The sequence below is a fragment of the Vitis riparia genome, chromosome 16 (assembly GCF_004353265.1).
Source record: "Vitis riparia cultivar Riparia Gloire de Montpellier isolate 1030 chromosome 16, EGFV_Vit.rip_1.0, whole genome shotgun sequence".
NCBI lineage: Eukaryota > Viridiplantae > Streptophyta > Magnoliopsida > Vitales > Vitaceae > Vitis > Vitis riparia.
This window is the reverse complement of record NC_048446.1, coordinates 17,548,053-17,564,188: the sequence shown is the minus strand read 5'-3', so window position 1 is coordinate 17,564,188 and position 16,136 is coordinate 17,548,053. Positions and strand designations below refer to the sequence as shown.

General features: G+C 30.7%; 1 pseudogene; it reads right to left on the bottom strand.

Moving 5' to 3' along the window:
* Positions 1 to 2,210: 2,210 nt before the first annotated feature.
* LOC117934332 lies at positions 2,211 to 2,323 on the bottom strand (annotated as a pseudogene).
* Between the last annotated feature and the right edge of the window lie 13,813 nt (positions 2,324 to 16,136).

The following is a 16,136-nucleotide window of genomic DNA, read 5'->3' as shown; positions in this document are numbered from 1 at the left end:
TTAGATTTGCAGCATGTTGTGAAGATGTTATCCATAAAGACGCACCAAGAGTTTCTGTTTATAGATCAAATGCAATTGTGTTAGTTCTTAAATGTAAAAAACACTAGAGTGCCAATGACGACTAAGGCAATGACGGTGAAAGATACAGTATGTTTAGAATCACAAATACAAAGGTTCTCATACATGTGTCAATCCATGTATAAATCAGGATCATTCTCAGTTGATTCTAGCTTTGTATCTAAGTATATTGAAACATTAGTGAAGACATAAATGACCATTATAGTTGTTGCAATTCAAGCTGTTGTTGTCGAACAATTTGGTTACCAAATTTCTTATCAAAAAGTAATGAAGGCAAAAAGGAAAGCAATGACGCGATTATTTGGTGATTGGTACAAGTCTTATGCAAAGTTGTCACCACTTATTTGATATTTGATGAAATTTTAAAAACTAGGTATATTTAACCAAAATCTCAAAAAAAAAAAAGAAAAAAAAAGTGAAATTAACCCCTCATTTTTTAATTTTAAAATCTAAAAGCAGAAAGCCTGCAAAAGAAAACCTAGTCACCTAGCTTTTGTAATGTATAAATCACTAAATTAAATATCAAAACACTAAAATAATGAATTAAATTTACATGAAATAAAAAAACATTAATAATTAAAATTTTGCTTATTTTTATAGAATTAAGTGAACATAATTTTCTTCTTTCTTTCTTTCTTTCTTCCTTGTATTGAGATTAAAAATATACATAAATTTATAAATTTATTGAATTAAGCATGGTATAGCGAAAAAGTTAAAAAGGAAAATATTTATATCTCATTTTGCTAAATTAAAGTTGTTTTAAATACAATAGTGTTCATTGTAAGTGTTGTTTAAATAATTAGCAAATAGAATTATATAAAAACATGAGAGAGAAAAGAAAAAAAACAAAATTAAGTTAACTTGATTTTAGGGAAAAAAAAGTCTTAAATTATTAAATATATTTTCCTTTAATAAAATTCAATAAATTATTTTTTTAACTTTTATGGTAATAATTATCATATGGAAAATTGTATAAAGGTATTGGATACCTTTTTTTTTTTTTTTTTTTAATAGAAGTGGTTTATTTTAAACAACATATCATTTGAAAAAAATTAGTGAGGTAATTTTGTGGGTTTTATTCGCTTAAAAAAGAAAAAAATGTATCATGACGATATTTTACTTTAAGAGAAACATTGAAAATGACTCAATGAGGAAATTAATACAAAAAAAAAATCCAATTTTGGAGTATATTTTCCTTTTGAATTACCTTTTGAGAGTCAAATCTATAACCATTTAAAGAATCTATCAATATTGATGAAAATGGAAAGTTATACTAGCTTTTTGGTTTAGAGAGGCAAAATAAGATGCTCATTCTATCATATCTACAACTATTTAAATAAATTAAACTAAATCTAAAGTCTTTAAGTGTGTTTGTGTAATGCCTCAATCCCAATTTAGGGTAAAACCATAATTTAGAAAAAAATTAATAAATTAAATTAATTAATTTAATAAGGATAGAAAAGGCTTTTGCTTTTAAAAGTTCTAAGCATAAATTAGATTTTCTCTATTTTCTTTATTAAAAAAACCTTTTTACACATAAATCAGAAAATATCAGAGCGTAAGGTGAAGAATTGAAGGTTTAGAGTTGAAATCAATTTTTCAAGTAAGATTTTAACCCTTAAATTATTATTTTAAATTTTTAATTAGTTTTGAATCGTTAAAAATTCTTTGAATATTTCAATCGAAATTAGGGTTAGTTTATTTAATTTTTAGATCACAATATTGAAAATTTATGAATATAGGTTGTCTTATTGATGATAATAGGGAAATTCGAATTTTTTAGATTAATAGATCTAAGTAATGGAATTTACACAAAAATAATAATAATAATAACAAAAAATAGGGTTTACGTGATTTTGGAAGTGTAAAAAGAAATAATATTTTGTAAAAACCCACACTCAAGTAGATATTGTTCGCACCCAAGGAGCTCTCATGATTTAAAACGTGTCTACAAAGTTAAAAGGAGCTTATACATATATAATGTCATGAACTTCTCTCTTATTCGATGTCAAACATCATAAACACCCTTTCATGCAAACACAACGTCCTCGTTATGTCCCATAAGATTATGGAGTCAAACAAACAAACACCCCTCATGAAGCCAAACAAACTCCCACATTGAGGTTGAGGATCAAGTTTGACACCATTTCTTGATTTGTGTGTGTCATCCTTGTGCAAGGGTCATGCTAATCTTCTTTGTATCGTTCTAATTTTATTGGATGTCTCCAAATATATGTTTTGAAATAAAGTGTGGAGATATGATATTTTGTTTTGTAAGTTTGAATTAACTCTAGTTTTTATGGCCCTAGTCAACGGGTTATAATTGTTGACATTTCCAACCCTAGTCAACAAGTTATAATAGTTAATATTATATGACCCTAGTCAACGGGTTATAATTGTTAACCTTTGGTTTTGTTCACCTTAAATGGAGCAAATTTGAAACTAGTAATCGGGCACCATTTATTATATGATAACTAGAGTGAAAATTTTGAAATGTGTTTGATTTGGATTTGATGTGAAAAGGTTTTATGTATATGAAAATGTTTGGTTGAATAGTTTAAAATGTATTTGCATAATTGAACTCAAACATTTTTATAAAAATGATCATACCTTATATCTTCTATTTGCAAGCATTGAAACTATTTGATTCATGAAACTTTATTAATGTTCCTTATTAGGCTTTGAATTCATTCCCTTTTTGATTAATTTTTCAAGTACCCTCAGTTTGGGCAAGGTCGAGTGAGGAGTGACGATTAGGAAGGGAATTTAGCTTTATTAGGACATTTGTTTAAACTCTCTTTTATGACTTTGTTTAAATGTCAAAAGTTGATTTCTATTATCTATTGTTTAAGTTTGAAATTGATTAGATGGTAATACTTTAGTTGATATGTTAGTTTAAAGTTGAAATTTGGAGATGTTAGGATTTTGTTCCATTACTCTAAATAGGAATTTAGTAATTGGTGATTTCCAATTACAAAATGAACGTTTATGTTGTTTCCACTTGGAGTCTTTGGGCTTGAAGTGTGAAATGACCGTCATGACATTGGAGTAGGTTTTGGGGCATGACAATTTGTTTTTTTAACTGAATAGAAAAAATAAAAATATTTGTCTTTTTCTATTAAGCCAAAAGTAACCCCTTAATATTAACCAACATAACTAAACTGAACCTATTAATAATAAATTCGCTTTAATTATGTTGGTTCATATGTTACTTTTAGTTGAATAGAGAAAACCAAATATTTTGGCTTTTTTTATTCAACTAAAAAACAACACCACCTTAATTTATCATTCTTATTTTAGGAAACTATGATTCCAAACATTATGCATGAATATTTAATAGATTATCATAATCTTCAATTTAGTTCTTAACAAAATTTCTCATCTTCATGCCATCAAAAGGAATTTACTAGTTTTATTTTTTATTTTTTATTTTCCTTCTTATCTTTGCAATTTTATTAGTATTTGAAAAATGAAAAGAAAGAAGAGGAAAAGTCCTAACCTCATTATTATATTTGTTCACTATGAAGAAAATTGTTTTTTATAAAAAAAAATTCTTTTGAAATGATATATTAACATGTTGTCTCAAAATTAGGGATGACAATGAGGTGTTTTCGCGTACTCATTTGATCCATAATGGTACGAGTTTGAGATAAATATAAATGAGTGTATAATAGGTTTGATTTTTTTTTAAACTCATGATAGGTTGGGACTTTGGTCCACCCAACCTGGATTATATATAATATTAAATAAAAAATTATTTATTGATATATATTTTTTTCATTTTCACATTTTTTAAACATTTTATAAAATACTATTTTTCATACAAATAAATTTTAGATATTTATTAATATATTGTATTTTCTTAATAGAATTTAAAAATTCTAAAAACACTTATCGAAACTAAATTTAATAAACTTTAAAACATAAATTTAATTAGACTAAGTCACTTAAACTAGTAAACTAAAATTCTCAAAACACTCAAACTAAAAAGAAAGAATTAAAACTAAAATTAATAAACTTCAAAATATGAATTTAATTAGACGAAATCACTTAAACCAATAAATTAAAATTTTAAAACACCTATGATTAATAAAAATAACTAAAATTAAGAGTTCATTTGATAATGATTTTAGAAAATGTTTCTAATTTTTCTAACACTTGAAATTTTTTATCATTTAAGTGTTAAAAATGATAAAAACGTTTTTTAAAATCACTACTAAACACATAATAATAATTCTAACTTTCAATCTAATATTAGGCATCTAACTTACACATCGTTAAGAAAAATCAAAAACTCAAAAAATTAACTTACCTTTTTCGACTAAAAAAATCTAAATGATGCATATTGGACTTCAAGGGCTGTGAGGAGATGTTCTCTCGGTGATGCCGGTTGTCCCTTCATGTGGAGTGTAGAGAATTCCAGTAAATCCATTATTGATTTACGGAATCCTCCTTGATTGTAGGAGATATAGTTTAGGAGATACGATTTCCATTTGTACTTATCTTTTCTATTTTATCTGTTTATTCAAACTCACTCTATTTTGTATACATCTATATAAATAGAAATCCTCAACCCCACAGAGGGTGGTGGTTTACAAATATTTTTATGGTATTAGAGCTTTTTTGGATTAACCTCCTCGATCCCCTCATGGTCGATTCTTCCTTCTCTTTCAACACCATGATCCACATGGTTACTATTAAACTCTCATCCACAAATTATCTTCTCTGGCGAAATCAACTTCACCCTCTTCTTTAATGTCAGAATCTCCTTAGCCATGTTGATGGTTCCGTAGTAGTGTCTCCAATCACTATCGCATCTGATTCTTCTTCCTCTCAACTGATTCCTAAATATGTGGAATGGCACCATTCAAGATCAACACCTTATCAGTCTCCTCTTCTTTTCATTGACTGAAGAAGCCATGGCCGAAGTCCTTGGTCTCACCACTACTCGTGATGTCTGGCTTGCTTTGGAAAATTCCTTCAGCCATATTTCCAAGACTCGTGAGCTTCACATCAAAGATGACTTGCAACTCATCAAGCGTGGCACCCGAAGTGTCACTGAATACTCTCGTTCATTTAAGGCTTTACGTGATTGATTACTACTCAAAAAGTGCTATTTGATAGCTTTTAATTAATCCTTTTAAGCACTTTTGAATAGTAGTTAGTGCCTTTTAACCCAATTAGCATGTTAAGGCCCCTTTCAATCAATTCTAATCAAATTGTATAAGTTTTGGTGTTTTTGTTAGTATTTTGATCACCAAAGCATTAGGAGGTTGAGAGAGATATATGGAATCCTTGGTAAGCAATGGGAAGCTTAGAGAAATGAAGAATCAAAGCCTTGAAGCTCTTTTGCCATAAGCAAAGTGAAATGAAAAGGGGAAGCAAAGAGAAATCAGCCATGGAGCACTCTTGATGACAGTCACTGCAGCTAATTTTGGAGCACTTCCTGATGTCCAATTTATGCATACAATATGTCATTTGAAAGCTTAGGAAGTCAACAATCCAATGTTTCAAACCGTGTGCAATTTGGAGCTGAAATGAGGAAGTTACAGCCTTTGGAAGATAACTGCTCCAAGCTGAAGGAAGGCTTCAGAAAAAGTGCTGCGGAATCAGCACTTTTGTTGCGGAATGGTTTCGCAGCCTTTTAGTACAGTGCTATGGAGTTCCCCTAAAGCTTCATGCCGCGATGGAAGCCAAACACCACAAGATGGAAGTCCAATTTGCAAAGGTGTTGAATCAGCTGGTTGCTATGAAGAAATTTCGCAGCCCTTCTTGTGCACCTGCGAAATTTCGCAGACCTCACCTTTCACCTGCGAAGTGGTCCTGAGTGCTTCCCGATATTTGTAACCGACACTTAGAGATATTTTTCATTAGATTTTTGTTGCCTAAATGCCCAAATTCTCCTTGTAAGTCACCAATGATAGTTTTCCTTAGCTTTTAAGTTGGGAATTTGGCAAAATATCAGGGTAATAGCTATCATTGTGATTTTGGTATAAGGGGAGCCCGAGGAGCCTGTTCGGAGAGAGGGTGCTGGTTGTTGAACTTTTTGTAAGTTTCCAAAGAAAGAAATACAAAGAGCTTTAGCTCTTTACTGCCTTACCTTCTCTCTTTGATTGTGTTTTTCATATATATATAAATTATGCACTCTCTGAGGAGTTTTCCCAGAGAATGAGTAGCTAAACCTTTTAGTTCCTTGGAGTTAAGGTTGCCGGGAAAGGTTCCAAGTGCAAGAATCAGAAGCTTTGTGGTTTCAGCTAAGAATGAAGAGTAAGTGTGTCCCGTGAATGGTTTCTAATGTTTTTAGTTAACTTAAAACACCTTGGAGTCACCTGGGCCAACACTTGGTAAGGCAAGTGATCTCTAACCATGGAGATGCACTAGTTTACCCCTTGCGAGCCTTTGGTAGGTGACTTGAAGGTAGGATTTTCTAGAATAGCCAACACTTGGTAAGCTTTTGGACTCCTAGGAGACATCCATTAGTTACCTCTTGCGAGCTTTTGACGGGTAATCCAAGGTTAAAGATCACCTTGAATGGTAAAAGCTAAGTGAGAGGCTCAAACCATTGCAAGTTGCATCAGTGAGAGAATTAGAGCTGAAATCCAATTGAGGGATGCATTTATGCAGCACCTGTTAGAGAATTGACTTTATGTTAATTCTATAATGTGAGGAATTGAACCAAGTGACCGGAGCTATGCTTTTGCATGAGGAACCTCCCTTGTATACCTGAATCTCCAAGGAATGCTTTTCTTCTTAAGTTATTTTCATCACTTGTTGTGTTGTTAATCTAAGTCCAAACCTTTTTCAACCAAAGTTTGTGTTTTATTTCTTAAGCTAACCTTGAAATGAAACAACACCAATTCACTTTGAATTGGTATCATTTTCAACTTGAGTACCCTTCCCGGTGGAACGATCCTAGAGCCACTATGCTATAGTAGCTTTGTATTTGCTACCCTAGTTCATGGTGTTATAGGTTATAAATATTGTCGATTACTCTCGCCATCAAGGAACACCAGCTGGACATGAACCAGCTGAGACACCAATTAGGCATGAATCAGTGATCAACTCACTGCAATGGGTTGCTCGATTGATGATACCGACAAAGTTCACTGGTATCTTAGAGGATTGAGCACTGACTTTGCTAATTTTTCTATTGTCCAGATGTCTCTCATCCCATTACTAGCTTTTAAAGACTTGGTTCTCAAAGCTGAAAGCTTTGAGATCTTCCAAAAGTCACTCAGGTCCTTCTCCCCTGTTTCCTCTGCTGCTTTTACTACCACCAAAGTCCATTTTCTCCATCTCGGTGTGGTAGCAACTCCAAGTCCCATCGTTCTCGTGGTGGCTACAATGGAGGCCATGGTCATGGACGTGGTAAACAGGGCTCCTATACCCCTCGATGTCAAATTTGCAAGACTGAAGGCCACACTGTTGATCGTTGTCGGAGCCGTTATGAACGTACCGATCCTACGACACAGCTTGCTGAAGCTTTCAACACATCATGTTCTCTCTCAAATGGTTCGGAGTCCGATTGGTTCACTGATACCGGTGCTTTCGCTCACATGACACCTGACCATTCTCAGTTGGACAAGGTTGAGCCTTATCATGGTAAGGACTACGTAATAGTGGGAAATGGTGCTTCTCTTCCTATCACTCACATTAGTACGCTCTCTCCCTTCCAATTTTAAACTTTTGGATGTTCTTGTTGTCCCTCGTCTTACCAAAACTTGTTGTCTATCAACAAACTAACCTCTGATTTTTCTCTCTCTGTCACTTTTTCTCATGATAATTTTGTTGTACATAATCGAGTAACAGGACTGGCAGTGGCAACCGATAAACGAGAATGTGGTCTTTATGTGCTGGAACACGGCAACTCTGCATTTGTTTCTGTCCTTCAAAATAAAAATTTACATGCTTCCTTTGAATTTTGGCATGCTCTCCTTGGTCATGTAAATTGGTCTATTTTATCTCTCTTGAATAAAAATGACAATTATTTCTTACCTCTTTGTTGCCTAATCCATCTCTTTGCTCTACCTGTCAACTCGCTAAGAGTCATTGCTTGTTTTTTTCCCAAATAATACTTGATCTAATGTTGCTTTAGGCCTCATTCATTACGATATTTGGGGTCCCGCTCCCATCAAATCTAATTTGGGATTTCCTATTATGTATTATTTATCAATGACTACTCTTAATTTACTTGGTTTTATCCTATGAATTAAAATCTGACTTTTTTGATATTTTCCTCCAATTTCAAAAATTGGTTGAAAATCAACATTCCACCAAAATCAAGATTTTTCAAAGTGATGGTGGCACCGAATTTACAAGCAATTGGTTTCTATCTCATCTTCGACAATTTGGCATCCACCACCAAATGTCTTGTTCATACACTCCTTCCCAAAATGATAGAGTTGAACGCAAACATCGTCATGTGACGGAAACGAGTCTTGCTTTCCTCTTTCACTCCCACGTTCCTCCTCAGCATTGAGTTGATGCTTTCAGCACAACCACCTATATTATCAACCGGTTGCCTATGTCTGTTCTTGGTGGTCTTTCACATTTTGAAGTTTTATCTGGTAAGCCTCCTAATTATGCGAATTTCCATCTCTTTGGTTGCCGAGTTTACCCATATTTACGTGATTATGCACCTCACAAATTTTCTCCCTGTAGCTTACTGTGTATTTTTCTTGGTTATAGTTCCTCACATAAAGGCTTTCGTTGTTTTGACACTACAACCTCTCGCACATATATTACACAGCATGCTCGATTTGATGAGAATTTTTCCCGTTTTCAATACTTCCAGTCCTGCTTTTATTTCTGCTATTGGTTTTTCAAATTTTTACGAGCCCTACTCCCTTGAACCACCTTTTAGCACATCATTTCCTACTACTAAGCAAGTCTCTACTACCCCTCCTTGTCATTTTTGTGCAGATGACTCTATTGTTGAGCCTTTGCAGGTTACTTTTTCTGCTACCGAGTCCACGTCTCCTTCAGTTGCAATCTCGCCCGTCCCTATATCTGCTACGGACTTGGCTCATTCTACAGTTCCTATGGACTAGATTCCTGCCACTACTTCATCAGCTCCTTCCAACTCTCATCCCATGATTACTCGTGCCAAATCTGGAATTTTCAAGACACGACATCCTACTCATCTCAACTTTGTGCAGTCTACTCCATTGATTCATGCCCTGCTTGCCACCTCTGAGTCTAAGGGACTTAAATCCGCTACCAAAAACCCAGCTTAGCTTGTTGCCATGGATGATGAAATGAAGGCGCTTCAAATAAATCACACTTGGGATCTTGTTTCTCGACCCTCCAATGCTAATATAGTCGATTCCAAATGGGTTTTTCAGACTAAATTTCTTTCTAATGGATCCATTGAGTGCTTCAAAGCGCGTCTCGTGGCAAAGGGCTACACTCAACTTTCCGGTCTTGATTACATGGACACCTTCAGCCTTGTAGTCAAAGCCTCCACAGTTCGTGTTGTCTTCTCTCTCGCCATGTCTCACAAGTGGCCTTTACGTCAGTTTGACGTCAAAAATGCATTTCTCAATGGCATTCTTCTTGAAACTGTCTACATGGAGCAGCCCTCAGGCTATATTGATCATCACCATCCCCTTCGTGTTTTCAAATTAAAGAAGGCACTCTACGGCATGAAACAAGCACCCCGTGCTCGGTTTCAATGTTTTAGTTCATTTCTACTATGACTTGGTTTTTCTTGCAGTCGTGCAGACACTTCTTTATTTGTCTTTAATCGGCAGGATGATCTTATTTATCGCCTCCTTTACGTTGATGATATCATACTCACTGGGAATAACTCTGCTCTCATCAATCGATTTATTTCCTAGCTACACTCCAAAATTGTTGTCAAGGATTTGGGTCCACTGACTTATTTTCTTGGACTTAAGGAGTCTTCCATTCCAGACGACCTTTTCCTCAGCCAAATTAAATATGCTATTGATGTCTTGGCTCATGCTCAACTACTGGACAACAAACTTGTTACTACTCCCATGATTGTCTCTCAACGACTATCTTCTGAAGGTGCTCCATTTGTCGATCCGACTCTCTATCGTACCTTAGTGGGTGATTTGCAATATTTAACCATTACACGTCCTGATCTTGCTCATTCAGTCAACTTTGTAAGTTAGTTTCTTCATGCACCTACTAACGTTCACTTTCAGGCAGTCAAGCGAATTCTTCGCTACATAAAAGGCACACTTCATTATGGTCTCAAGTTCACTTCATCCTCTTCAATGGCTTAGTTGCATACTTGGATGTCGATTGAGCTAGCTACCCGGACACTAGACGTTCCACCTCTAGCTACTAGATTTTTCTTGGCAATAATCTTGTCTCTTGGAGTGTCAAGAAACAACCCACAGTTTCTCGTTCAAGCTGTGAATCCGAGTACCATGCTCTTGCCCTTACTGCAGCTGAAGTTTTATGGCTCACTCATCTTCTACGAGATCTTTGGGTTACTTTAAATCACTGGTCTCTTCTTCTTTGTGACAACAAGAGTGCAATTTTTTTGAGCTCCAATCCCATGTCCCATAAGCGCGCCAAGCACATCGACCTCGATTATCATTTTCTCCATGAGCTCATTGTTTCTGGCACCCTTCGTCTTCAACATGTTCTGTCCACTTACAACTGGTCGACATCTTCACCAAGAGTGTCTCACGGGATCTTATGTCTTCTTTCGATCCAAGCTTCGAGTTTGTGTTAATCCCACTCTTAGCTTGCGGGGGGCTGTAGAGAATTCCAATAAATCTATTATTGATTTACGGAATCCTCATTGATTGTAGGAGATATAGTTTAGGAGATATGATTTCCATTTGTACTTATCTTTCCTATTTTATTTGTATATTCAAACTCACTCTGTTTTGTATATGTCTATATAAATGGAAATCCTCAACCCCACAGAGGGTGGTTTTTTACAAATATTTTTTATGGAGAATCCCAACGTTTTATGCCTACCATCCATATGAGAAATCCCATCTGATATGCGCTTTCTCCTCATATTTTCCATGAGAATAGTGTTCTCCTTCTAACCATGAAAAATGATGACAATCAACAATCTCATCATGTTCTCCTTCCAACCAAGAATTTGATGGTGCATGTTCAAGAAGAATTCTGGTGTGCATTTCCTTCTCAGAAAAAACTAATGGATGCCTCTTTTGGTAGCGTTGACCCCCATATTGGTGCATCATCTCCAGTACTGAATGTGTGAATCCTCCCCTTAGCATGAGGGGGCTATGTATTCTCTTTATACATGTGCAAGTTGCCTTCTTTTTATTTGGAAAGTGTGTGGCTTCCCCAATCTCAATGGTGCATAGCTTTTTCTAGTATGGAAGGTGTGGTTACCACGATATTTCCTTATTAAAAATTTAGACTAAAAGAGAACCCAGATTCACTGTCAGTCCATGAGTAGCTTGTAAGTGCGTTGAATTTCAATGTCTATCGCAACTCGTTAAGGCGCCCAGTTTCAGCCCATGTGCGGTCCATGAGTGCATCAAAAAATAGCCACAAAAACAACCCAAAAAAAGCTTTAATATGATATGGTAAAGACAACACCAACTGTAGCCTCAAAACCAACCATTTATAAACTTCAAAACTACACATAAATCATAATTCTCCAAAATCATAGTAGCCCTTCCCATAAATTCTCCAATGCATAGCCACTAGATTCATGCAAGAAAAATAAAAAATAAAAATCAAAGGAAAGATCATGTCATTGAAAATAAAAGATAAAATTATACTATTAAAAAAAAAATATGCCACTCTCTTGCAAATTAAAAGTCAACATTAGTCTCAAGTAAATTTTTCAAAATAAATAAATGAAACAAAAAAATATAAAAAAAAATTAAATACATGCAATCAAAATCCAAATATTAAACTAATGTGAGTATCAAACTCACATGACTAAATATCGAAAGACCATCTCATGCAATAAAAATAATCGAAATCAAGTCCAAAACTCTCCTAGGCCCAAAACCTAGCAATGGAATTCAAGAAAAAGCCTAAGTGAATAAAGTTTAAGAAAGTGTCTAAGTAGAACTTATTCTTAAAAAGATCTAACCAAACTTAAAAAGTGCATTAGTGAACTAAGTGGAAAATGATTTAAGTGAAACCTAAATTAAAACAAAATGATCAAATGACCTAAGCCTGAGATGATCTAAGTGGAAACACATCTATGTGAAGAAACCTAAACTAAACTCGAGGTTGCCAATGTCATAATGTAGGTTCAAATGAATCCCTAACCAAATAAAAAGAATAAAATTTAACTTTTTTGAGATTAATTACATATATTAAATTAAAAGAAATGAAATAATATAGTAAAAAAAGGATCAAATAAATATGGACATAATTTTAGTTTCAAAGGCTTGCTTTTCTCATTGTTAGAGAAGGTGAAATTACTAATCTTATATAAGTACACATTATAGAGAGTTAAAAAAAATAATAAGAAAAAAAAATCATGAAAAATATTCTATTACTTGTGGTTTAACTAGTTGGAAAAAGGGAACAGTGACATTGGTTTAGACCATTTGAATTTGTTAGGAAAAGGGCAAAACAATCTATGTTGTTTTGTGTGAATTATAAGGGATTAATTCAAATCAATCAACTGGAATATATATATAAATTAAAAGTTTTACTCTTTCACATTTTTTATTCAAATTAAGTTTTTGTAGAATCAAGATGTTTTAAAACTAAATAATTTTAAGTAAAATTTTATTTTCATGTACTTGGCTTAAATATAAAATAAAAATTTATAATTTTTTATCTAAAATTTTATTTGACAATTCAAGTATGAAAAGTTTTTAGAGGAGTTCTTGAAAAAGTTCTCAATTATTTTAAGAAATTAAAGTTTATTGTAAAAAATAATTTTCTCGACTTCTTTCCATAAAATTATTATACACTTATATATAATATAAAACTTTTGAAAGTATTCATCATCTTTGCAGTTATTGCTTAAAACACTAAAAAAAATTATCGGACCCATATTAAATTTATTTTGAAAAATAATTTATTTATTTTCAAAATAAATAAATAAAATTATTTTTACAAGTTCATGAAATGCTTTTTGTATATTTGAAAAGTGAATAAAAACTACTTTTAATAACTGTTATCAATCAATAGGATAGTCTCCCTTCGCACTTTCATAAATACCATTTCAAAGAACTTCCATAGATGCTCTACACAAATTTTTCTAATGAAACCTTTATAAAATAGCTTATTAAATTGGTCATTAAGGTAATAACTAACTAATGATGATGATTATTTTTGACATAGGGCAGGTTTGTTTTTTAGTTGTTTACTTAAAATAATTTGCTTTCAAACTTTTTCGATTGTCTTTTTTTTTTCTCTCAACTAATTATAAATTTTTGTTGAATAGAAAAATCAAAATATTTTTTTTTTCTAAATAAAAAAAGTAATATATTGATTTTTTAAATATTTAATATAAATAAAATATTACAAAAACAAACAACTTAATACTTAACATTATTTATTTTTAACTTTTCATTTCTATTTAAAACTAAATAAAACAAACAGACGCCACCTTATTTTTAAACTTTAAAATGCTTATATATTTTAAAATGTGGAAAACCGTATTTATCACATTAATTTTCATGAAATATTTCTAAAACCATGTTAGTAAATATGAGTTCAATTCTTAATTTTTAGTTATGAAATTTATGCTTGATTCCCAAAAAGTATTACAAAAAGAAAATAATGTTAAAAAAAATGTTTTTATATTACATGATAAAAATATATGAAAGAAAATCAAATACAATTAGAATTAGTTAAAAAAAAATCATTTTAAAATTATTTGATAGTTATATATGGAGGGAAAATAAGTTAAATGAATTTGAAAAAACATATAAAATAATTTATTTACTTTAAATCTATTTTTTATTTTTCTTTACTTTTTTTCCTTTCTACTTTTTCTCTTTATTTTCTTTTCTTCTCATTTTCCCTCAATTTTTTCAAAATCAAACATACATGTGGATCCATATTTTTCACATGCGTCCACATTCGACGATGACTTACTTTTTATTTATTTGGTGAAAAATATGATTTTTAAAATACTTGGATTCATCATTTATTTTTGTTTTAATTTTAAAGGGAAAAAAAAACCTGACTCCTGAAGGAAAAACAGGTTTGTGAAAAACCGAGTTTAGGTCCAAAGGTCAAGTTACTTATTGGGAAGGTACGATTGTGAGTCATATCACCCCTCTAAGTCTGTATACATACAGTTTCTACTAAACAAATCATGAGAATTGTGATAATTAATTAATTAATTATGTATACCAATAAAAATAATCACACAAATGAGTATGTACAAGTCACGGTGAAAATCGATATACAGAAAAATAATGATGAAATCTAATTACAAGAATACATAGAATAAATGACAAGAAGATTATGCAAATTGATTTATTGTATATATATATTTCAAGAAATTTCAAAGGAGTTTATTAAAAACAATTTCAAATTATTTATTTACAAAAAAATCAATTTATTTTCAATTAATGATTTGATTCAATTTCGCTTTTTGTTCAATTTTCAAGAAAGTTATTTACACTTAATACTATTAAAAGAATTTATTAAAAATAATATATATAAAAAGAAAAAAAATTGATTTTATTTACAAAGAAATGATTTTTATTTACCTTTGTTGGGAAAAGAATGAATTTTTATAATTTTATTTACAAAGTATTTCAAGTTTAATCCTCATTTAAGAAAAAAAAAAGTTTTTTTAATAAAATTATTAAAAAAAATTATAACTTTATCAAGGAAAAATGTTTCAATTAAAAAAGCCAAAACTTTTACACTTTTATTTATAAAAAAATAATATTCAATCCAATTTTATTAATACAAAAAAAAATTAATAGAAACACAAATTTTTCCAAAATTAATTACAAAAATGTTTCAATCATTTTTTTATTTATCAGAAATTATTTATTGTTTGATTCAATTAAAAAAATTAAAGTTATTAAAAAAAATGGTTTATTCAATTTTATTAGGACTAAATAATAAATAATAATAATAATAATCATAAATAATAAAACTAAAAGAAAGTTTATCTAATTTTATTTAAAATGATTTTTCAAGTTTTATTCATAAAAAAAAAAAAATGAACTTCAAAATTTTATATTTTGTTTAAAGAGAGAAATTTACATTTTCACAATTTTATTTAATAGGGAGGAATTTTATTTTACTTTTACCATAACAAAAATGATTTTTAAGATTTTGTATTAAAAAAATTTCAATTCAATTTTATTTAAAAGAAATTGTTTACAATAAAAAATAAAAAATAAAAAAATCTCCCACAATTTTCATTTCAGGTAAAATTTGCTTAACCTTTATGAAGAAAATAAATTTGCCCTACATTTAAAAATAAGAAGATTTTTTTTTTATATAAATTTATCTAAGAATAAAATTTAATTTGTCTTTTATTTCATAATAGAAGCATTTCATAATTTTACTTACAAATACTGAATCTTGGCTTAGAGATTTTTTTTATTAGTTTATCCAAAAAAAAAATTTGTTTAATACTTATTAAAGAAAGTATTTTACAAATTTAATTGGAAAGAAAGAAAAAAAAATTTATGATTCCTTAAATAAATAAAATACAAGTTTATGTCAAAGGAATTTAGCTTATCTCATATTTATTAAAATGATTTTGACAATTTCAAATTTATTAAAAACTTAATAACAAATTATAAAAAACATATTCATTTTTTAAAATAATTTATTAAAAGAAGATTTCAATTTGTTAAAAAGAGAAATTGAGGTTTTTTTAGTTTAATTATAAAAAAACTTATTTTTCCTTACTTTTATTAAAAAACAGTTTTTCAATTTTTTATTTTGAAGGGTTTTATTTATACAAGTAAAATTTTTTGATATAATTTTAGCTAATGGTTTTATTATTAATATAAAAAAACCTTATCAAACAAAGATTCTAGACTACTAAACAAATATTTATTTAAAAGAATGAAATTTTATTCCAAAATGAATTTTCGATGCAAAGAAAAATAAAACATTTTTCAAAAAATTTATCTCATTAGGAT